The sequence below is a fragment of the Phyllostomus discolor genome, chromosome 3 (assembly GCF_004126475.2).
Source record: "Phyllostomus discolor isolate MPI-MPIP mPhyDis1 chromosome 3, mPhyDis1.pri.v3, whole genome shotgun sequence".
In the NCBI taxonomy this organism is placed as follows: Eukaryota; Metazoa; Chordata; class Mammalia; order Chiroptera; family Phyllostomidae; genus Phyllostomus; species Phyllostomus discolor.
The window spans coordinates 44,710,097-44,732,895 of record NC_040905.2 but is presented as its reverse complement, the minus strand read 5'-3'; the positions used below and the strand labels follow the sequence as shown (position 1 = coordinate 44,732,895).

Genomic DNA, 22,799 nt, shown 5'->3' with positions numbered 1-22,799 from the left:
CTAAAGAAAAAAACACACACAGACTGTACTCTAGTTGGTAAATCTCTAGTCTTACAGGGGTACAGGGTAAAAATACTATGAAACTACTTTACAGATGTACTAAGTTTGAACAAATAACTAATATATGCGCTTACAAGAATCAAGTTTCTCACTGTCAAAGAAAAGAGTTATAAGCAAAGAATAGATGAATACTAGAGCAAACTTTGGGGTGCTGGATTGGAGTTGAAGACCAGTATGAACTTATGTTTATTTTAATATATACAGACAGGTAGATACAGAAACATGGATGTATTTGTGTACATGGGTTAGTACACATACATTTCCAAGCTCTGCCCACTGAGAGGGCCTAAAAGTGACACCCCAGTGGCCATGAGCACACCAAATACCCAGATCTTGGCTTCTAAATGCCATTCTTCAATAAAAAGGAACCAGGACTCCTTGGAGAAATGGCTGCATCAAGGAAAATATGAGATTAGCATGAGGTATCTTATGGTGCCAAAAATTAAACAAGTTCTCAACAAGAAAAGCAGATGGGAGGATTTCAAAAAGACAAAAGATTAATCTGAAAAAGCTCCAATTTCCAAAGCTGGGATAACTTGAGCAATAAATAACAACAACAGTATTTGATTAAAAGCTAAGGAATAATATAAACATCCTTAAATCTATACCGATCTGGACTACCTTACAGAAGAACTCCAATTAATAAATATAGAAGGAATGAGGGGAAAAGAAAGTTGTCATTGGAAAACCACAGTTACAGCTGCTGCAGGAAGATTCATAAATGAACCCTAAAATTGATGGGTGAAATTTTAAGGAAAAACAAGTTTTTTAAAAGCCTCAGAAAAACAACGTTTTAAGTGGCCTCAGGCAGGCCTTATGGCTGTGCAACCTGCACATATGTACGGGGCCCCACACCCAGCAGGGCTCACACCTGCTTTCTGTTCCACTCTGACCATCTTGAAATTCTTAAGTTTGCATATGGAGGCCCACATTTTCATTTGTTCTGGCCCCCACAAATCATGTAGTTGGCCCTGCTGTCACTTCAAATTCTCTCCCATAAAATATTAGTCACCGTGATTGTAACATATGTCCATAAATTCTGCAGTTAATTCTGCTCCCTTTGAATACGGGCTCATCTTATAACTCACTTCTAACAAAGTATGGAACAGAAAAAAGTATTAGCTGTACTGTGGAGAATCCCAGAAGACACCCTAACCAAGTGATTGAAGTTAATATTACCTGTAATAAGATATTGATATTATGTACCTCCTGATAGCATGTAATGAGATGGGCTTCACCTCTGTGGTATCCTTCTCAAAGATCTATACAACCCTAGTCTAATCATGAGAAAACATCAAACAAACTTAAATTGAGGGACATTCTACAAAATACCTAACAACTACTCTTTAACACCTTCAAGGGCATGAAAAACAAGACAGACTGAAAAACTTCACAGATTGTAAAGACGAAGAAGACATGACAAACTAAATGTAATGTAGTATCCTGGGTGGGATCCTGACACATAAAAAGGACATTAGTGGGAAAACTGATGAAATCCAAGTAAAGTCTGCAGTTTAGTTAATACTATTTCACCAATTCAGACTTAGTTTTGACAATTGTACCATGTTTATATAAGATTTTAATATCAGGGGAAGCTTGGTGAAGTTTTTACAAGCACTCAATTCTTCTGTCTAAAAATATTTCAAAATAAAAAATTTTAAAGAAAATAAAAATGGAAACAATATTTTCTGGGATTATATTTGACTTTCTTCATAAACAATTTACCACATGAAAACAACATTTCTAATTGGTAAAATACCAGGCCTTTGTGATAATTTTCTAATTTTTTTGGAATGTTAGTTTCTAAGAGGAGAAAAATACCAGTTGGTTCAGTATAGCACAGATTAATAAGAGGAAATCATTGATTGGAAGTTCATACTTCAGTGGTTAACAATGATTAATATAATAAAAATGAGTGATTGTCATAGAAAATTCAGCTTTCATTAATGATGCGAGAGATTAAATGGTAATATAGAGTAAACATGGTCACTGCAGCATGATTCACAATAACCAAGATATGGAAACAACCTAAGCTTCAGTTATGAGTGGATAAAGAAAAGGTGGTATACACATACAGTGGAATATTATTCGGCCATGAGAAAGAAGGAAACCCTACCACTTCTAAAAACAAGGATGGACCTTGATGGCATTACATAAGCAAAATAATTCAACAAAGACAAATACTGTATGATCTCACTTATATGTGGAATCTACAAAAGGCAAACTCATAGAACAGAGTGGAATGGTGGGCTGGGGGGTGGGAGAAATGGGGAGATGTGGACCAAAGTGTGAAAAGTTTCAGTTATAAGATGAATAAGTTTGAGGAATCTAGTGTACAGCTTGGTGATTAGAATTAACAATATTATATACAAAAGTTGCTAAGAGAATAGATTATAAATGTTCTTATCACAAAAAAAGAAATGGCAATTGTATGAGATGATGGATGGAGATGTTAGCTAACACTACGATGGTAATCATTTTGCAATACACAAATGTATTAACTGAACATACTGTACAATGTAAATTCACAGTGGCATAAGTCAATTAAACAATTTATTGAGCTTTTTAAATATATTTAGATAATTATATAACATATGGTAATAATTTGAAATCTTAATCTATTGATATTATTATATTGCAATAAAGCTGGAAAATAAATAAGTAGTAGAGGTCCACGATGCTCAGAAATAAATATAGAATATTTTGGTAGGTGAAGGAATAAACCAAATTGACCCAGAGCTGAGGGAAAGCACAGGACATAGAGTCAGAGCACTCTAGTGTGGTTCCTCTCTCCATGACCTGGACAAGACCCTTCCTGCTAGATGAGTAAGCACCACCCACATCAGGTGGTTGGGCAAGATGTTCATTAGAACTTCGGAATTAGCAAGTCTTCATACAGATCTATAAAGACAATGCTCATGCCTATTGTCACAGATGATCTTAAGCAAAGCATGAGCCAGCATTACTGTCCTTTGAAATAAGAAAGAAGCATATTTTTTTCAAAAGCAGCAGTAGGAAGGATAGATGAAATGACACAAGGAAAAGGTAAGGGGAATGATGTCCCTCATAAAATCAGCAAGTTGAACAAAGAGGAAAGGTGAGTGAGAGAACAGCTGAGGGAGGAAAATGATCATAGAACCACAGAGTATCAGAGTTGGAGAATCCTAGAAGTTATCCAGTATGAATCTCTCATTTACAAGTAGTGAAACTGAGATCATAAAGTTTAAGAGACTTTATTAATGTTAAACAGGACAAGGGTCTCATGGTCTGAGCAGTCCTAAATGTTAGTTCTTGCTAACTGTGGCACAGTATTTTGTAGATACAGCTGTAAATAGAATGAGCCGACAGGAACTCAACCAGGTGAAAGTAGCCAACTGCAAAGAAGGAGGAGAAAGAAGGAAGAAGAAATAATCAACATCTAATTGACCAAACCTTGTGTGCAAGCAAAGGTTAAGCCTCCATTGGGAAAGCAGAGTTTTGGATATTAATCATCAGTCTCCATTACTTGCTGAAAGTAAACAAAACTACTTAAGAGACATATATATATAATATTTTATATATTTTATGTAGTTTTTAAATATATACATATTTGTAACCATTAATCAACCAACCCAGGCAGTGGAAGTTGCAATAGAAACTCCTAGCTACTCACAACCCATCAGGCAGAATTTTCATTTGCAGGAGATTAGGGCAGCTATTCCCACAAACACAACAGGCTCTTCATAATTACAGAGTACAGAAGGGAGATTTGGAGTCTCAATTTTTCTCCCAAGTGTATTATTCTAGGATTTTAATTTACTCCCAGCCAGTACAGGATTACTCATCAACTTTTATCTTCCAGAAACACACATACCTGCCCATACTAGATAGTATAAAAATACCTCATATATGCCTTTAATACAGGGTTTGTTTTGTTTGCAATTTGTTTTAATTAGAAAAGAATTAATGAAATTTCTTTGGTTAATGGAAAGGCAGCACCAAGAGATATAATAAAAATTTACATAAGTCTTTTTAAAACTTTATGAACAAAATGAATAGAAAGTTATGAGCTTGTCTCTTCATACTGTTCAGGAATGGTTAAATTAAACTGAGCCCTGACCAGTGTGGCTCAGTTGGTTGGGCATCGTCCCACAAAGCGAAAAGGCACTAGTTCTATTCCCGGCCCGGGGAACATGCCTGCGTTGTGGATTCTGTCCCCATTTGAGGTGCAAATGAGAAGCGACTGATTGATATTTTTCTCTCATATCAGTGTTTCTCTCCCTTTTTCTCCCTCCAAAATAGGTCATTAATTAATTAATTAAATTGAACATATGGCTCTATTCAAGATATATATGACAGTAACATATCTACATTATTTCGGCATTATACAATTTCTGCCCAGATTCAGTACTAAAAGATAATCTGTCAGTCTGCTCTTTGGAACTCTGAAGCCAGCCCACTCTGTCAAGCCCTTGTCTTTATTCCTGGACTGAGATAGGAATGTCTCCATCTGATGAGAGACAGAACTAATATCCCTGCCCAAGCTGGACTAAGCATAACCACCCTCTTATTATCAACTACTGCTTCCTTACACACTTCACATATATACACTATCACCCTTACTTCAAAGATATGTCACCCCCTGGACATTCAATCTTCTGAATTTGCCTCTCTGCTCTTACCATAGGCCAACTACAAGATGAGACCAGCCAAGAAGGGCCAGGACCTAGACGGACACTAAGTATAGGGTCCAACCCTGGCTAGGTGCCCATGTAGGGTAGGGCATGTGACGCTGCTCCACTGGGGATGAGGCAGGCAGCCACATATTCCATGGGGGTGGAGGGGAGAAGACCTGGAGTCAGTGTAGGTGTCAGACTCAGGTAAAACAGAAAACAGCAGGTTTCAGGTGACCAGGTCAGGGTCCTAAGTCCAGCACTCCTAGCTCTGCAGAGACCAAGCATTGCAAGGTCACGGCTGCCAATCTATAAATGCCCCCTACTAACAGTCCTTTCACAAGCAGATAATCCTATTTGCTGAATGCAAAGCAGGAGCAGGGAGAGAGGAGAAAAGAGAGGGAGAAGATGAGAAGACTACACCTCTCAAGGAAGTCATCTGGGAAGCCGTTTGTCCCCTAGGCCACCTTGACTTCCTGTGAGTAACCACAACTTGTCTTATCTGGGGCCTTTATGCAAATGTCTCCTTCTCTGAGTGAAAGTCAGTCACACACTGGAAATTTTTCTCCCACCCTCTTAGTTGACCTAGAGTTTCCTTGCAAGTCATGATTTATAAGTATAAGAATACATGTCATTTTCCTTTATGTGAGTATCATTCATTCAGTGTTTATTGACCACAGTACCTGAGACTGAGCAGTGACAAGCAGAGGCAAAGTCTCTGCTCTCACAGCTCATATTCCAGTGAGAAAATAGACTGACTGTGATAATGAACTTCAATAGAATCTTTTCTAAATGTTGTACATTTGCCCATGCTACATTTAACTGAGACAGAGAAATTAAAATCACTGTCAGTGCTGTTTTGTTGGCTGGTTCATTTTTAATGGCCTTCCTTCAAACAGTCTACCTTAAAGACTAAGGACAACGAGACTTCACTGCTTCCTCCCCAGGCTATTTCTGTCACTCTGACCAAGGAACCCTTTGGAAGAGAGTGCTCGCTGCTTTAGTTCCACTTAGAGTTTTGCTGGCTGCTAGACCTTCTTTCTGTCTAAGCATTCTGGGATTAACAGGGGGGTTTTTTCTACCTAAGTTAACCACACAAAAAACAGCCCTCATGGGAACGCCACCCAGCATTCCTGAATGCTGGGTCTAAACAGGCTGTGGGCAGGCAGGGACTGGTATGCACTCACATGCCTCAGTAACTAGTAATGAGCCACTTCATTCACTGCCAATGGCATTCCTATTATCGGACGTCACCATCTGAGGTGACAACACGGTCTATAAAAATACAGTCTTTGAACATCTAGAAGTGTCCAGGAAATCACAATCCCTGGAAACTCTGGCCAGAAATTGGACTTCCCCGGCACGCAGCAGGCACACTAAAACTAGGTTTCCTTCCACGGGCTGCCCTGCACCCCTCTTCCTTTCTCTTCCCTTCTCTTCCCCCAGATCAACACGAAGTCAAGTGGCCAATGCTCCCTTCGGGGGCATGCACACACACGATTTGGAGAGAGAGGATAATCTAGCTAGGACAGTGGCCACTAGGTGGTTTTCATTCACAGAAAAACTGAGAAGGGTGATGCTGATCACAGTGTTTATGACTATTGGTCCAATCAATAAGTATTTCCTGAGTGCTTATTCTGTGCCAGGTGCTGTGTGGTGCTCACCTCAAAGGTCAGAGTCAACCAAAGCTTGAAAGGAGAGGGATATCAGGCAGGAAGTATGCAATTGGTCAACAGAGAAAGTGGGAACTCTGGTTGAGTAAAGAAGGCTGATAATTGAGTCAGAACAGAGCAGGGATGGTGTATCTTTCCAGTTGTTTTTTTAAAATAAGCCTGACTCAATGGTTGCTTGCCTGGTTGCTTTCAATAGACAGGAGATCCTCCACTTCTATTTTACATACTTATATATAACCATAGGATTAAAGGCCACCTAAGCAAAGAGGTCAAAGGTGATAAGTAGAAGCATCTCCATTATAAAATGTCTAAATACCCAACTCACAAAACAGTAAATCCTTCAACACACCCACAAAAGCATTTTACCTATTCTACCCAAATTGTGCCCATAAACCTCCTATCCCCTCCATCATGCCTCTGTGGAATACAGTGGCACCTCAGTTCTCAAACTTAATTCATTCTAGAAAACTGTTCAAGAAGCAATTTGTCCAAAAACCAAATCTCCTTTGTCTCCTGAGACACATGACTGATCACACAGGTATCAGCATGAAAGGGTTTTGGCCAGAGAATCGAGACCCAAATTTTTGCTATACTACAGAGACATGTTTTCCATGAACAACTTGGTTGAGAACCAAATTGTTTGAAAACCAGGACATTCGAGAACTGAGGTTTGACTGCATTAACAAACAGTAGGGCAGAAACCTTAAGAAACCACAATACATCAAGATGAGGCCTAGTGAGCCACAGTCCGCTGACGCGCTGCTGGAGGGACTGAGCTCATCCAGGAGCTCTTCTGCCAGATGTGGCGACACCGCGGTGGTCACAGACCCTGCTGGCAAGTCGCAAACCCCAACTCAAGTGACTGAACAGCTTTATGGTGGGGTGAAACTCGGTCTTCTGAGGACGCTGATGAGCCGTCGTCACTTGGGGTATCATGTCCCAATAGCACATTTACTGAGCATGCCAGATAAGAACAAAGAAAAACTCGAAGTACCACATGCAATCAGTCTCCTGATTCAGGCCAAAAATCCTAGCAAGGAAAGGTGATCGATCACATGGCCAGGATAAAAGGCTATACCCTACTTAAAGGAAAACAGAGGGCCTAGGGTAAAAACGAAAAAGTCAAAACCACTGGCACCACTGGAATTAAGGAAGGCTGATTAGCCAGCGCCAGTCCGGGAAGAAGTTAAGGTCGATGAGCAGAATGTCCTTCAACGGAATCCTCCCCCTGTCAGGCCTCAGAGCCACCCTCACACTGTCACACATCGTCGCTTCAAAATAACCTAGAATTTCTGTTTTTCTAACCATCAGAAGCTCTCGAGATCCTACAGCTCTAGTAACCTGTGTGGTTACTGACTCTCAAGATTTGAAATTTGTTTCTGTAATGTTTCCGATATGTTTCTGTAATATGGAAACAGAACCATAATATGTTTCTGTTTGCCCCCACAGCTTCTAAGTTATTTTCACATCCAATTTTTTTCCTCTTTCTTTTATCCTCACCCAAGGATATGCTTATTGTTTTTAGAGAGAGGGGAAGGGAAAGAGAGAGGGAAACATTAACATGAGAGGTAATGACCAGTGCCTCTCACACACGCCCCCACTGCGGGGCAAACTGACAACCCACGCATGTGTCCTGACCGGGAATCAAACCTGTGACCTTTCAGTTTATGCTCCAACCAACTGAGCCACACCAGCCAGGGGTTTCCTTTTTTAAAAAAAAATATTTTTTATTGATTATGCTATTACAGTTGTCCCAATCCCCCCTTGCCTCTATACATATATAGGTAATATTTACAATACGCACACACTTTCGCAAATAGGTAGCAATTTTAAAAGTTTCAAATCTTTGAATTAAAGAGAGAAGAGAGGCAAGACCCATAACCTTACCTCCACCAGTCCCTTGAAGGTAAACAGGTGAGCACGACAGACAGTCACTTAATTAGTGACTCTCGAGGGCACCTGCCCTCTCTCCCTACCTGCGGCTGACCAGGCCCAGCGCCGGAGCACACCCTGAGTGCCACCCCTCTCCCTCAGGAAGTTCCGTCCCCACAGGAGACTCCCAAGAGGAGCTAGACTCTTTCCTACATCTTCATACTTCCTAATGGCTTGCCTTCTAGGAATCAAAGTAAAGAATCGATAGAGCAAGGATCAGAGAACTCCAAACCGAAAAAATCTCTGCATTTCAATTCACAAGGCACTGTAGGAATTACTGTTCCCATAGGCCACATTCAGGCCACCTGACTATAGTAAAACACGTAGCTGCATAAACTGGCTGGGTGGTCTTTCCTTGCTGCATTGTCCATGCAGCAACTGACTTTAAAATGGAGATGATCTCCACTCTCTAAACTCACTCTCCAAATTCTGGCTTTCCAACTGGATTCGTACAATGTTTTAGACAAATCTATTACTATCTGAACTCTCACTTTTTCTATCCAAACACATTTAGATTGAGTATTCTTCACTATCTGAATTTACCATATACCCGTATTCTTTGGACTATAAGACTCACCCCACCTCCGCAAATTTGGGAGGAATAATGGTTGTTAATACTGCTGTTGAGTTCTGTTTACATTTACATTGGTGAAATATTATGTTATTTATGTTATTAAATATTTTACCACATTTTTTGCTTCAAAATTGTTTTCCTGTTGTCCTCCTCTACAACCTAGTTGCATCTTATGGTCCAAAAAATACGGTAGGCTGTTGCTCTCTCAACTCAGCCTCCTAGTGCATTCAGACAATGAGGAATGCCTACGATTTCAGAGTGAGGCATAAGCTAACTCCAATCTCACCCTGAAGCAGAGTGCAGATGGTTCCAATCTGCAAGGTCTGAAAAACCCTAGTCACTTGTCCATACCACAGGAATGGTGACATAAACATTTCAAGTATCATTATCAAACTCTCTACCAGATGACTTCACACCCTCAGGATGACTATTATCAAAAACAGAAAATAAAAATGTTGTGAGGATGAAGAAAAATTGAAATCCTTGCACTCTGCTTGTAGGAATCTGAAATGGTGCAGCCATTGTGGAAAAGTTAAAGTTTCTCAAAAAGTTAAACATAGAACTATTATATGATCTAGAATCCCACTTCCAGATACACCCAAAAGAGCTACAAGTGAAACCCTGATACTCGTACTCCAACATTCACTGCAGCACTACCCACAATAGCAACAGATGAAAACCACCCAAATGTCCATTAACAAATGAATGGATAAACCAAAGGCCATACACATATACAATGGAATCTCATTCAGCTTTAAAAAGGAATAAAATTCTGACACACACCACAACATTGATGAACCTTGAAAATATTATGCTAAATGAAATAAGCCAGACACAAAAAGACAAATATTTCATGGTCCACTTCTATGATGTACCCTGAGTATTCCGATTCATAAACACAAAATAGGACGGTGGTTGCCAGGGATGGGGGAGCAGAGAGGAATGGGGAGTTTCAGAGGAGTGCGTACAGAGTTTCAGCTGGGGAAGTTCTGGGGATCCATGGTGGTAATGGCTACATAGTGTAAATGGTTACTTAATGTCACTGAACTGTATACTTACCAATGGCTACAGTGTTAAAATTTGTTATACATATTTTACCAGAATAAAGAAAGGAAAAAATCTATACCAAGGACCATAACTAGATATATCATTACACACCTATTAGAATGGTGAAAACTTAAAAATACTGACAATTCGAAATGTTGACAAGGATGCAAAGAATTTAGATCTTTCATAAATTGTTGGTGCCAACACAATATGGTACAGCCACTCTGGCAATTAGTTTGGCAGCTCCTTTAAAAACTAAACATATACTTTCCATATAACTCAACAATTGCATTCCTGGACATTTATCTCATAAAAATGAAAACTATCTCCACACAAAAACCTACCCACAATTGTTAATAGCAGCTGTATGTATAACAGCCAGCACCTGGGAGCAACCAACGGGTGCATGGCTAACCTATGCTTCCACACCATGGGCCACTGCTTGTCCACAAAGAATGGATAAGCTACTAATGAGTGAAAAAAAAAAAAAAAAGCCAAGTGCAAAAGATCACAATCTGTATGAATCCATTTACATAACTCTTTGACATGAAAAAATTATAGAGATGGAGAAGAGACTAGTGATTGTCAGGGGTTAGGGATGGGGGAGGGAGGAGGAAGTTGAGTGTATGAATAGACCATCATTTATCTACTCATTGGAAGCTGAAAGGTCTTTCAATTCTCTGCCATCAAAAACGCTTCAAAAATTATTGTGCACCCATTCTCTAATCACAGACTGCACACGATTTAATGGCTGACTGTCCTTCCCAGTTGTCCCCACGTCCACTGAAAGCACAATGGCAGCCACCCACAGAAACTCTACTGACAAGCGGTTGCCTACCAACTGATACCCCCACAATGTGGCCTTCTTTCTCCCCAGTTTCACCGCGAGGGGTGGGCGGCATACTGCTAAATTCCGTCAGTGGTTTTGACACAAGATTAATCTGTTCTCATGTCAAATCCTCTACCACCCATGTGGTAAATACCCCCTTTTTAAATTCGACAACACACAAAGATGTACAGGGTGCTCCCAATACAAACAAATCCAGTATATAAAAATCTGAATGCAACATTTTAGTGTGATTATCAAAAGTGTCCACCATTAGGTTTTATTAAAGAGGGCACACCCCTACTGAAATACAACTTTATTCATATGTAACTTCTCCAAAACATCTTTATTACTTATAAAGAATATAGTAAAGTTGTAAAGAACCATAAAGATCACAATTCACAATAAAAGCAGACAACTACATTATTATGAAAGCTAATCTTAGACCAAAAAGAAAAAGTCATTTGGCCTGTATTTGACTCATTAATCCTGGGGATATCTTCACATTCTGATTCATGCAAAATGTTTTCGGTTGCTTACCAAAATCTGCAGTGCCCCATTTACACAGCATTTTATGAGTTTAAATGGCAAAATGTGTGATTCCTGTTTGACCTACAAATATTCTTAATCTAATTTATGGGTGGCCAAAGACATTTAAATGGATTAATGCTTTAATAATGCAACTTTATTAAATAATCTGCTGAAAATAAATACTTCTGTAATCATTTTATTTTTTTCCTGTGGATTTGTTATCTGTTCTCAAAGGAATACAAGAAGCTGTTTCCTCTTTCTAGAAAGCCACTTTCAATAACCAAGGCCATATCCTAAACAGTAAACAATTATGTCAATATTTAAATGCATTACCCAGTGTCAGTGACCTAGATTTGCAAATTCCCTGCCCTGCTCACCAGTTCCCACACCCCAGATCACCCACAGAAACCAGCCCTCATCTATACGCTGCTCCACATCCCGGTCATTTCAAAGTCCAAGTTGGCACCACAGTCTCTGGGGATTTCACGGAAGATGAACTTGGTCTTTGACATGGTCTGCATTAGCAACCCTTTCTAAATTGCTTTGCGTTTCCCCTCTAAATCTTCCCAGTGGATCCACTTCTCTTCCTGTTGGTGGCATCGGAATGGCAGAAGGCATTTTCAGGATCTGGCTAAGAGAAAGCTGAATGGGGAATATTTTTTATGCTTATGGAATTTGTCAGCTTTCTAAAATTCTGTAATTTCTCATTATACTCGCTTTTGACCTAATTTTGTATCTACAGTGTTATGTTCCTTTCCTGAAAGGGAATCCTTCAAATTGCATAAGTTTCAGGCCCCACAAAACCTCCATCTGTCCCTGCCTGTACATCTCACTTAGTAACTGGCGCACCAAATCTGCCGCGTGAATGGATGCATGCACAGACGCACTCCTGGCAACTCACCTAACTTTGCTGAGCTCACCTCCTCTGCAAAATAAGGAAGCATGGTTATAATAAAATAACCAATGTTTAAGAACATTTGTAGAGCATAACAAGATGCTCTAAACAGATTCAATGATGTTTTTCCCAAAGGCGTGGGGCATAGCAGCTACGAGCGCTGGGAGACGCTAGTAAATAATGCCAACAAAGAGGGTAAAAAATTCATGTAACGCGGTTCACAACTCATCTTTCCTGAGCTGGGGGCACTCCAAGTATTGTCTGTTAGAGAAGGTAAGCTTTTCATTCCCCACTACTTGATCAGAACTTCCTCATTATCAAATTCTAATTTCCAGCTAGGAATTGTCGACCTCACAAAAACTTCCTTAATTTTTATTGTATAATTTTGACATATTCTATAGAGTACCTTCAAAATTTAGCTAAGATTCAAACTCAGGAACATGTGTCCCCCAAACCTCCCAATGTCCTGACCTTCACGAGGATAGCCACTTCCTGCTTGACCTTCCCCCTGACACTGTGCCCCTTAGAGCACAAAGTACAGGACTGTCCCCACCCCAAAACAGGGATAGTCACATACCTGCTAGGAAAACATACACAACAGTAGAGAAATGAGCAAACAACAAAACTAAAGTGTGGTTCAACCTGGAGCACTGTTCATTGAATGGAACTAAATTAGGAGCATGTAGTATTCACTGATCGTGGCACTGAACTGGTATTGGAAAGTTGACAAGAAAAAATTTAAATCTCTGCTGTCCTGATGTTCATAAGATTAAGAGAGGAGACATTAAACAAAGCCTCCTCAAAAACATAAAATGTAGTGTCTAGAGGACTTTGAGAGGGAAGAAGTATGACATTCAGGAAGGACTGAGAGGAGGAGGGTATTGCTGAGCTGACGGTGCAAGCAGTGTATACACTGAGTGCCACAGGTGTGCCCAACCACCATCACTAATTATCATCAACTATCTCGTCAATTGGCCCCTCGGCTGCAATGGCCACCACCCCTATCTGGAATGCTCCCATAAAAGGTCAGAGAGCAAGCCTGCCATCAATGATTCTGCAGAAATTCAATCAGTAAACATTTACTGGAAGTCTACAGTGCACTGACCAGTGCACTGACCACTACACTAGGTACTTCGATATCACAAAGGGTAACCGTCTGTGTCCATGGGACAGATGTGATATAACTGAGAACAGTCTGGATTGAGAATCAAGCCTGGGGTTCAAATCCAAGTTTCACCATAATTCAACCAGATGGGCAAAGCTCACTAGTTCTGTGCCAGTCACAGTTCTTGGCCCCAACAGCTAAATGCTGATGAAGGACTACAACCCCTATTCATTGAACCTCAGTTTATTATCTATAAATGGAGGATAATTCCTACCTCACAGGGTTTTTGTAAATAATTAAATGAGTACTCATTAATGAATATGTTGTACAGTATTTAGCATATAACAGATTTATTAGAATTGTATGGATTTTAAGCTGTTTCACTGAACCCAAGTGCTTACTTTGCTCCAAATGATTTGTCCTACTAAAATGTAAGTGATAGTATTATTAAATGGCATTTTAACTTCTAAATTATAATTTATTTTTCTAAAGGAGGAAGCAGTTACTCTCTTTGAACTAGCCTTGGCTTTGGAAAACTCAGCCCTCCAGGCCACAGGCTCTGCCCAAGGCACTGTGGGGTGGTATTACATCCTGATTGCTGCTAAAGTGCCTAAGAGGTAGCAAGCAGCTTCCAAAATGAAGACTATACCAAATGTCTAGCCTTCTGGCACCCTAACCAGCACCCCGTTCCTACCTACCTCAGCCATTGTCCCAGTTCTACACCTGAAGCCACTCAGGCAAAGTCCTGCAAATGAGAAAAGAAGGGCCCCCGAGGCAGAGAGAGCGCATGGCTGCAAGGCAAGATGAATCCAGGGGACCAACCAATTTGCCAGGGGGGCGGGGTGATAAAGTGTTCCCAAGTCTGAGGACATAGCAACTCTGAGGGGGCTAAGGCAGCAATCCAATGAAAAATTAGGATGCTGGCAGAGGAGAGAAGACAGCCAAGGCCAGCAGCACATCTTGATGACTGATCAGCTACAGAGAATAAAGAAACAGAGCCATTAGAAACACACATAGTTAAAGCTGGGTTGCCTGGGAGAATGGTGGTATGGCAACAGGCATCAGGGAGGTGGAAAGAAGGTTGCTTTAGAAGAGAACATGGGAAAAAATGTTTTAATTTAACAGTCTGGACTTGAAGCTAAGGCCTGAGTAAAAGGGCAAACATCTGGAAATAGGCGATGTGGCACGGGCAGAGCTCAGGAGGACAGCCTTGGAGGAAGAGCGTGGTTGAACCAGGAGAGATGTGCTCACGTAGAAGGAGAGGAGAAAGGAGTGGGCCTTGGGGAACACTCACGGAAGCAGGGAAGAAAGCTCAATACAAGAGAGACAAAGAAAGAGAGAACTCAAAAGAGAACCAGCAGCACTGGAGGACACCAAGGAGCATTTGTAAACTGTACTTCAGATCAGACAGCTCCCCCAGCTACACTCCCTACCAACTTCTCGTTTCATTGCCTTGGCCACCAAAGCTTTCCACAATTTAGTAACCTGACTGCTCTCTCACAGTGCACTGGCCACACTGGCCTTCTGCCGTCCCTGAAATACATCAAGTTCATTCCTACATTAGGGCCTTTGTTTCTAGAAGGATCTCCAGGGATTCTGACTCCCACCCTATCTACTCGCTCTCTCCCACACCATTCTCCACCATATTACACTGTTGGATTCTCCTAACTCAGGCCACTACCTCACGTCCGTGTGTTTTTATTCATGAACTTCCTTACTGTCCATCTCTCCACTCCCAACTGGGTTCTGGGAGAACAGGGTCCTGGGACCTTGTCTGTTCCCGTCTCTGCTATGTCCTCAGTGCCTGGAATAGTATACTGCACTAAAGGACTTCAGGAAAAGACACCTTAGGTTAAGCAAGAGGAAAATAACTGACCTTCGTGAAATGAGTTTTGATAAAAATAACAAGGTTAAAGCCAGACTGTATGAAGAAGAAAAGGAGGCAGGAACTAGAGACAAATTATTTAACACACACACACACACACACACACACACGCAGGCACACAGCCTTAGGGATAAGCGCAAGAAAGTGTTGGTAATATATCACTCTACATCACACCTTCTATAAGAGCTTCCTTTCCAGAATGTGTAAATAAGACATTTTCACTGGATCACATCTTATTTCTATGGTTCTCCCAGAGAAAAATTTGGTCTATACCCATCATGCCAAAAATCCTTGCTTAAGATGGTAATAATTTTTAAAAATCAAAAAGAAAATGCCAGTTACTTCAAATTCTGTGTTAAAAAATACAAGACTACATGTCACCCAAAATTGTGGGGGCTGTTGCTGAAATCTGGGAAGTGAGACAATAAGATGTAAGAACACTTGGTACTTATTTACTCACAGCCCCAGCCACAAAGGAATTCCTTCAGAGTTGGGTGTCGGGCTATTCTGCCTGCAGTTTCCTGTAGCTGGACGTTTTACCTTCAGGCCTTTTGTCAGAAGTCCATCGGCTCACTGAGGACTGTAAAGGGGACAGTATAAAGTGCCATTGTGTATGAGAGGGAAAGGTGCTGTTTCTTTAAGAATCTGGACAGGGATGAAGTCAATGGAGGATTTATATAACATCTCTGCCAGAGGCTTCGCTACAGTCTGAAAACTGGTTTTTCCCCCACTGTCTCTGCCAGAACCATCTGACAATCTCTTCCACAGCTAAGGAACTCAAGACTTCACAGAACTGACATCTTGTGGCTGCTTTCTGGCTAGAATACACTGTTTTGGAATCTGTTTGCCCCCCTCATCAGAAAAACAGAGAAAAGGCAAAAAGGTTAAAGCACAACCAGGCATAGAAGGTAGAAAAAGGTCAAGTTAAGTTATTAGAAAGCAAGAGCCACCAAGGAGAGCGGCTTCAGCCAGCCCAGCTCACACAAGGGAAACCACCCAGCAGGTGGCAATTAGTTGAGATTCACATGCTGCTGTTTTTAAGTCAAGATACAGGTAATGTTAATATATAATTTGCTAAAATAAATCTGCACAAAGTAAAGTTGTGATTAAGAAGTTGATTTCAGGCAAAAGCCCCTTCTGATTCCATTCTCAAAACCAGAATTATCTACAATGACATGTGGCAGGGGGAAATACAAAAAACAAAAACCTCCGCCCACACCCTCTGACACCAGAGCTAATGGAATTTCTATTAACTTGACCTGGAGAACTCAATGCGGCAAAGGACCACTAAATTATCGAGCCCAGATTTTTGTGAGCAGATGAGCGTGAGCGGATCAGGGCTTGCCTCCATGGAGTGACAGGCACATCCCCCATCGGGACAAACACTGTGAGACAGAGGAGCTACTTAGGTCCCGGTCGGCACCGTTTCTCATGCTGTACAGCTCACGGGAGACTGCAGGGCAGGAGAGGACTACACGGCACCATTGAGCACCTGGCCAATGGGGAAAGTCATTGTCATTAACCAGTGAAGGTGGGAAAACCCCAGGCTTATTATGGGATCTACTTTCTGGGAAAAAAAAAATTACGGCTTCTAACACTGCATTTAAAAATCCTGTCACACTAGCTGGGTTAATTTGGTCAAATAAGTCACTGCTTCCAGAAACCTTAATTTCCTCATCTGCAAAGCAAATACAAAAGTCTCGAAGGTGTTGTCTCACGCTAACATTCTGAGTTGATGGTCACCACGAGAGGCCAGCCACGGGCGGCTCTCCAGGAGGCACAGCCCTGAGCAGAGACGGGGCAGCATCTGGAGGACAGGATTTCCTTCAACAGGAACCAGAAGCCAGAGGGATTTGCAGGAGGCAGGAAGGAGGCGTCTGCCAGGTGAGCGCAGAACAAAGCCACCGAGTCACTTATCCCCGCAATAGGAAGCTGCCTTCCTGGGCTCAGAAACAGGCCCTGGAACCTGTCCTCAGGTCCTCTCCTGCAAAGGCTGGGACCAAGGGGAGTGCACTTGGCCAAGTATTCCAGAAAACTACACCAAGCCCCAGAAATAGAAGACGTTGAAAGAGGGAGGTTTAGCTCAGCTACTTGAAGTGCTAATCAGATCGTTAAACAGCAGACTGAACTTTCAATTCATATATACAATGAGCCCAGCAGCAACCAATATTCTTGGGAGCAAACAACAGGAGACTGTGACTCAGAATAAAAGAATAATATAAACATAAAACACTAAGAGAATAGGGAAGCAGCTTGGATCCAGCTGGCAACAAGCTCCTGAAGTGAAAACTCCACTGCCCTAACAGTTACACAATGTGTAACCTCCAGAGAAAGCAACAAAGCAACGCTGATACTCTTCTCAGCCATTGCTACATTTAACACTCCTGAAGTGTGGGAGAGAATGAGAGCCCACACGCAAAGGCTCACAGACACGCCCTCTGCAGATGTTATAAAAATCCCCATGGATTACAAGGCTATATTAACCAGAATTTGGGAGACAGTAGAAATGAAGCATCATGGGGACAGGGGTGGGGAGGTGGAGATTAAATCAAGCAAGATACTTTTTTTGGAACTATTATAAATAACACAAAATTTAAGAAGCCACCCTTGTTTGCACAATGAAAATGAGGACATAGCCCCCAATTTCATAATTACCAGTTACTAAAGCTAAAGCACTAGATATTAAGTATTTCTCATAGTCACTAAATAAAATGTGAACCTTTACATCTCATTTGCAAAGCAATCCATGAAAATTTCAAATGTTACACGCTTCATCCAGCAATTCCACCCTGGGAATCTATTTCATATATAAGGACACATAGACAAGGGTGTGTAGTGTCCACACTCATTCATTTAAAAGAATGAACTTGAGTACATCTGACAACTTGAAGAAGTTTCTACAAAGTACTGATGAGCTGGAAAAGATAGAGGCTACATAATATGTTCCAGATTTGTTCATGATTTTAGTACAGCCTGTATCTGTATTACATATGCATAGGACCACGTGAGCACGGAAAAGTGTGGAAATAGGTACACTGTCAGTGGCTCTGGAACCTTAGTGCACTACATCAGGATGGCCCAGAGGCCGGGTTAAAACACAGACTGCTGGGCCCCACCCCCAGAGTGTCTCATTCAGTCGGTCTGGGGTAAGGTCTGAGAATGCCTATTTCTAACAAGTTTCCAGGGGATACCACTGCTCCTGAAAGCAAGTGTTCTATGTCGGAAGACAGGGAGGTGTTAAGTGCTTGTGTGGGGGGGCTTGGATTAACGAGATCTGTCCAAGGTAATAAAAACAGTTTGTCCACACATTTCTTTTCATGGAACACGTGTATGTGTATACATGTAAGGAAAGTTCTTTCAAACAGAATTTCAGGTGATCTTTACATTCGTCTTAATGATTTTACTTACTTTTTATAATGAGCAAGTGTTATGTAAATCATCATTAAACATAAAACTATTTCTACTGAGAAGAAAAGAGAACAAAAGGGAGGAAAGCCTCTGGAGCCAACAATTTCCTGAGAAAGCACTTCTGTTTAGTCACAGCACTGAACTGATATTTGGGGAGATGATTGCTAGTTATACTTTATATAAAAATAAAAATACAATTAATATGAAAAGTCTGAATAGTTAAATAAGTATAACAAGTATTTGTCTTGTAACCTTCCTTCACCAAATTTGAGAGAAAACACAATTTAAAAAGTAATCGAAAAACAGTCACCAGCAAAAACACACAATTTAGCTTGTGAATGCAAAATCTCTTCCTCTTTCAAAATTTAATCAAATACCCAGTCAGCAAAAATCTCTCCTTTCAAGCTCTCCTTGCATCATTTCCTATCTCTTTTCATGTACAAACTAGAAAGTGGCACATATAAGACTAAAAGCAACAAACTAGAACAAACAAAATAAAAACAACGTGCAGGATTTTCAACCTCCCAAGTGATGTCACAGAGCCATATGCTGGAAATGCCGTAAACGGGTCACACTAGCCCTCACTCACTCTTTCCCAAGGCTTCCCCCTTCTCCTTCGCTTCCTCACTACAGCTTTTCACTAGCTTAAGTTACCATCCAATCTAAAAAGTAAGCCTATACCTTTTTTACCCAGCCCCCAACCCCTTTCTCCTCTGATAGCCCTCAGTCTGTTCTCTGTATCTATGACTCTGTATCTGTGAGTTTTCTTTGCTTGTTTTCTAAGCAGAGAAAAAACAAACTCATAGACACAGGCAACAGCACGGGGATTACCAGAGGGAAAGGGGAGCAGGGGTGTTAGAAGAGGTTAAAGGCAGGGCATAAGTGGTGATGGCAGGAGACTTGACTTGGGGTGGTGAACACAGAGTACAATATGCAGATGATGTGTTCTAGACTTGCACGCCTGAAACCTGTATAAGTTTATTAACCAAAGTCACCACAATGAATTCAATAAAATAAAAATTAAAAATTGAAAGCCTAGATCTCAAACCAGACTGTATCTTTTCTATCGTGAACAAATAGCCTGGCCTTCCAGAACTGCTCCTTCAGTGCCCCTGTAGGTATGGGTGCAGGAAGCTGCTCAGAGGCTGGAGACTGGATTTGCACTGCTCACATCCCTAAGGTTTGCAAACCGATGCTATGCAGCTATTGGCTACCAGTCCTGCCAATCCCTGCTCCTTCTCCAACTTTATCACAGAGCAGTGTTTCTCTCTTTCTGCAACAGCAACTTAGTGGACCTCCACGTTCATTTTCAAAGTTAAAGTGAGTCTGTGGCTGAGCTCAGGAATATCTCTGCGTCTCCAATACTAAGATAGAGTCTCCTTCTTGAAGATGAGCAAACAGAAATATTTGCCAAAAAAAATGAGAAAAAAATGTTTGCCAAAAAATTCAACAGCATGATGACAGAATTAGAGACTGAAGCTCTCTCTGAAACAGATGCTTGGTAGAGAGAGAAAAAATATTTTAAGTTCTTGCTTTGTGTTCACAGTAAAATATAAAAGATTATCTCTCTACAACTATATGGGCATAAGAAGAAAACAGACCAAGATTTGAAAATACTATATAGAAACTAAAACAATGTAATGGAATTTAAATATTTGCTGGCAGGCAGTAAAAGAAAAAGAAACTTGACCAAAAAAACTGAGCAAAAAATAAAGAAAGCATGCTTCCAGAATTCAGACCATGTACTCACCATCCCCCACCCTGGGGGAAAAAAAGGACAAAACTGTCTACCCTGGAATCTCGGTTGTTCTAAAAGGGGTAAATAAAAAAAAGGTAAAAGACATAAAAGAATAAAATTTAAAAGGAAAGTTGAAAGTTTTCTTCATGCACCCAAACATAATGTGTAGGAAGGAAAAAAGGACTTAGATCCATAGGTTTTTCTATAGATATTCATCAACTCTCTATGATCTTCAGGAAGACTTCTCTCTAGTGGCCCAAAAAGAAAAACAGAAAGACATTTTGACTGTCAGAATGTTACAAGAGTTCGATCAAAACAGGTTATGATTAAACAAAATATCACCTATGGGGTCTACTTAAATGAGCTTCTTTAAAAAATGTTTATTGATTTTAGAGAACAACAGAAACATCAATGTGAGAGAGAATCATTGGTCAGTTGCCTCCCCTAAGCTCCCCAACCAGGGATCGAACCTGCCGCCTTCTGATGGATGGGACGACATTCCAACCAACTGTGCCACTCCGGTGAGGGCAGAGGGGCTCTTTTTTGAAAGGTGGGTGGGTGGGTAGAAGTTGGGGAATAATTTCTATCAATTTTTTTTACTTCAGTGTCATTGATCTATTTATGTGATCTAATTCTCCTTGAGATAAACCTTGTAATTTATATTTTCAAAACCTAACTTAGGCTTTAAAAATCTAATTTTTCCAGCACATTAGCAAGCAATTACTATGCTCAGTATTTTTGTCATTTCAGTGTTACGAATTTCTTGTCTTGTCTGGGTTCTATCTAAATTATGTACTTACCAGAATTATCTTAATTTGTTTTTTCCAAAAGAATCAATTGTAACAACTAAATAGGATTGGTAGAGTACTTGAAAGAATCAAAATTATGAGATCCAATATATCACAGTGAGTAAAATTTAAAAAAAAAACACATTATCTAAATAAATGCCAAAAGAACCTTTGATAAAATTCCACACAAATATAGATAAAATTCTGGAAGAAAAAAATACAAAAATGTCACTAGTGCTTACCAAGGATGACGGGGTTAAAAATGTTTTTTTAAAAATAATATATGAAATGTATTATGAATTGTAAAATATTAAGGGTTTAAAAACCAGATTATAGTAAATTAGGAGACACTAGAAGCGAATGTTTATCTAATCCCTGAAGACAGAGGGGCAGAGAGGAGGCTGCATCAGACACGGAGTGTTTGCATGTTGCTGATTGGGCGGAGTCTGGTTGGAGACTTGTCTTCACCATAACACACCCCCGCTGACCTCCTCATTGATGAGGCCGAGTGGTTAGCCTGGCTTAGGTCAGCCTTCGAGATTACTGACATAAAATGTTAAGTGGAAAAAAATGAGGTTACCACTTACATATATAATTAGAGTCAGTGATGGATATATGAAAAACACATAATTAATATAAGATACCATCGGTTATAATAGACATTTTATATTCCACTAAAAGAAAAACTGATTATGATGTTGGAATTTTACTTTAACTTACTTATACAGATTTCATCATGTATCATGCTGCTGTTTCCGTGTCTTTCTGTATGCACAGTAACTTTGCCTTTTGATACCAAATCATGGTGAGATAATTTTGAAAGCAATTAATTCATGTTGTATCAGCAAAGTTCGTAAGTACTCTGAACTGACACTGTGACCAAGGTCACACATGTGTAGGTGACGACAACTGCATCCTGCCTCCTGTCAGGATGCGCAGTGTAAGAGCATTTCAATTTCAGAGATGTTTTGTTTTGTGTTTTTTTTAATTTGTATTTATTTTTTTGCTGTTGTTCAAGTACAGTTGTCAGAGACATTAAAATAAGAAAAAACGTGTGCTTTGGAACAAACAGATGAAATATATTAATGTGTTAACAACACACTGCGCACAGGGGGTGAGGTTACAAGTGACTCCCCTGGTCTGGCCACGGTCTGGCAGGCCTCACTAAGTTCAGCAGAGCTAGCACACCGGCCACAAGGCTTTATATCACGATCAGGTTTGTGGGTTTGTTTACTTTTATAATTTCAATGTTATGTATTATTTGGGTTCTATCTAAATTATGTATTTACCAGGGTTATCCTAATGTGTTTTTCCAAAAGAACCAGTTATAAAAACTAAATAGGATTGGTAGAGTACTAGAAAGCATCAGAATTAAGAGATCCAATATATCATAGTCACTTGAATAAAAAACACATTACCTAAATAAATGCCAAAAGAACCTTTGACAAAATTCCACAGAAATATGGATAAAGTTCCGCACAAATATAGATAAAATGTGTTTATTTGGTTTGAGGTAGGGAAACAGGGTAAAGTGAATGGAGCTGAGGAGGAATAAAACACAAAAAAGAAAATAAATGAAACCTGGGGGCACTTTACAATTCAGCCTTGGACCAGTCTTTCTAAACCTGCAGTCGTGGCTGGTCATGGCTGGGCCAGGCCTAACTGTCCACAGACCCATTTTACAA

General features: G+C 40.4%; 1 protein-coding gene and 1 long non-coding RNA gene across 2 annotated transcripts in view; one reads left to right on the top strand and one right to left on the bottom strand.

Moving 5' to 3' along the window:
- Window positions 1-22,799, bottom strand: part of ARHGEF28 (Rho guanine nucleotide exchange factor 28) — a 281,786-nt gene that overhangs the window by 209,480 nt on the left and 49,507 nt on the right.
- On the top strand, window positions 723-7,500 carry LOC118499462. Its single transcript, XR_004901946.1, has 3 exons — window positions 723-733; window positions 6,654-6,660; window positions 7,377-7,500. It is a non-coding gene; the product is annotated as an uncharacterized LOC118499462 (long non-coding RNA).